Raw genomic sequence first — 2,967 nt, 5'->3', positions numbered from 1 at the left:
GCCCTGGAGAAGGACTACGAGGAGGTCGGGACCGACAGCATCGGCGACGAAGGAGAAGAAGAGGGGGAGGAATATTAAGTTTAAACAAACAAACCAATGCTTTCTGGGTTCTTTTAGGCATCAGTACGCTTCAAACAAACTTTGCTACATTGAAGGTTTCAGACTCTCTCAGACAATCTGAAAAGCACTTTGTTTGAAGCATACTCAGCCTTTCTGGTGTTCAAGTTTGTGATGTCCTGAACTTTAAAAAGTTGTTTTGGGCAATAACTGCAGCATTTAACTTAAAAATGCACATTCATGCTTATCCTCTGCAGCTGCTAAAGTTTTTGTTCCTTTCTATGCTACATAACAACAGAAATGTGTTCTACTGCTATACAGCCACTGTAAAGTCAGATTGATTGGTTAAGTGCTATTTAAAAGCCACGTGTTGAGGAGTTTTCTTTGTTCAAATAAAATTATTGAGCCTTACAGTGTACTCTACAGTCTGTTGTTTTTATTGGTAATATATCACCTTTCACATGGCTTTAAGTGTGTCATTTTGAAATGATAAAAGGCAATAAAACATAATAAAACAACAATTCAAACGTTGCCCCATATCTCCAGAGAAACTCAACTTTGTGCCTCATGCAACTATTTAATAAAGACATTTTTAGAATCTTCTGTCCTGTTAAGAAAATTAGCTATCAGTTGTTTTTTTTTATAGCAGAAATATTGTATTTTTCAGATCTTTTTAAGGTAAGTTTCACCATTAAATCATTTTGTATGTCTTTATTCATATTTATTGCTTTCAATGCTCATGTGTCAGAAGGTCAACGGGACAAATATTAGCTTAGCTTAGCTTAAATCATGAGTGATTTGTGTTGACTAAATTCTTAACAATGGCTTAAAAGTTTAAATTTATGGTAATGAAATGAAGTCATGCAACCTTTATTTTGCATCAGTTTGTGTTTATTTCATGTCTCTTCTTTTGTATTTCATCTCTTTTACGTCCCTCTGTGGTCACTTTGCACCCTTTTTATGGTCATTTAGAGTCTCATTGTGACTGCATTGTGTGTCTTTGTCATCATTTTTCTTCTGTGTGGTCTGTGTGGTTGTTCTGAGGTGTTTGTTTTGAGACTGTTTGTGGTTATTATATTTCTCTGTGTGGTCGTCTTGAATGTTTTTTTTGTGATCATGTGTTATTTTTATGGAGGTTTTCCATCTGTTTTTGTTTTTTAGTGTCACTTTGTGGTCATTTTGTTTCCTATTTTTATTGTTTTGCATCTGTCTGTTGTCATTATACTTATTTTTGTAGCTGTTTCATGTTTTTTGTTATTTTTTTTTTGCATCTTTTTGTGGTTATTTTGAGTTTCTGTGGTACTTTTTTTTGCCTTTACTCATCTTTGTGGTTATTTTGAGTATCAATATGGCCATTTTAGGTCCCGTTTTGATCATTTTGCTTCTCTTTCTGGTTGTTTTATGTCTCTGTGGTAACTTTGTCCCCTTTTGTTTTTATGTTCCTTTGCCTCTAAGGTTATTTTACCTACCTTTGTGGTTGTTTTGTGTCTTTTGCCATTGTTTTGTGTCTCTTTGTGGTCATTTTACTTCTCTTTGTGGTTTATTTGTGTCTTTCGAAGTTATGTTGTGTCTCGTCCTGTGTATTTAAGATTGTGTAATTTGTATGTGTACGTATGTGTGTAGATATACATAGATGTCTGTGTGCATGTATGTATATTTATGTGTGCGTGTGTGTATAGATTAAGTTTCGTGACTATTTTCTGAACTGCCATGAGACTGGGTTGGGATACATATGTGTGTGTGTGTGTGTGTGTGTATTATATTTTATGTTTACATCATACTTTAATCATGATGTTGTGTCTTGTTGTCTTTTCTTATGTCTCCATTTTACCTCTTTTCTTAATCATTGTGTGTCCTGTTGTTGTCGTTGTCAGTGACATTTTGCAGGTAGAACACAGACGCTGCTGTTGATTTAAAAAAAAAAACGCAGCTGAACTTTAGCATTGAATTCACGCTGGAGATGAACGTGAACGCATCTTCAGACAGCACTCTGACCTTAGATGTTATAAATCCTCTTAGTTATATTAAATAAACAATCAAAAAGTCTCCAATGTGAAGGTTTTAATCCTATAACAAGCACAAATTTGACAAATATTATTCAGATTTCCTTTATTAAACTCCAGCGGTGGTAATATTCCGGGGCGCTTTTGAACGCAGCTCCTGCTAACGGTCGCTCCCGCCGACAGGAAATTCAAACATCCGCCGTGGCCCCGCCCCCCGGAGACAGTATAAATACCAACGGCGGCTCTTCCGCCCCTCAGTACTGCCTTCAGCACCCGATACTTCACTTCGGCCAGAGGGAGAACTACTGCACCAAAATGGTGAGTTTAGACACACAAGAAAAGAGGCCGAAATGTTGCTCTAAAGCGTTTAAAACACGATTACGTTTGTCGTACGACTCACTGTTGGTCTTTTTTTATAGAGGAAAAAGCTAAGTTAGTGTTTGAAAAATGCGCTTAAATGCCAGATATTACAGTTGATGGAATGAGTAAAACTAGCTAAAAGTCGGTTAATGTGAGCTAAAATGGCTGCCGGTCTGTCCCGCATGACGTGGGCCGAGGATGAACTAGTGGCGCAGTTTTAAGTCAAACCAACCAAAACTACTGTTAAACTGTTAGTTTTTATGTCTAAAATAGTTTTGAATTTGTTAAAAAATAATTTAAAGAAGCTTGAGTTTTCAAGTGACACGTTGTCCAGGAAGTAGGTCGACTAAAGTGTATAAAGAGTGAGCAGCCCGGAGGCGCCATCAGATAACGCCCTGTCCGTGAACGCGGCAGTGTGGGGGCAGGGTGGAGGCTGTCCGCGGGCTCTCACTCTCTCCCGTTGAGGGATTTTCACTGATCTGCTGCTGGGAGGAGAAAGAGCTGCCATGTGACTGAACATGGAGGCTTTCAGACTCTGCTGTTGGGA

The sequence above is a fragment of the Stegastes partitus genome, unplaced genomic scaffold (genome assembly GCF_000690725.1).
Source record: "Stegastes partitus isolate 25-593 unplaced genomic scaffold, Stegastes_partitus-1.0.2 Scaffold1000, whole genome shotgun sequence".
Lineage (NCBI taxonomy): Eukaryota > Metazoa > Chordata > Actinopteri > Pomacentridae > Stegastes > Stegastes partitus.
This window is presented reverse-complemented; position numbering follows the sequence as displayed.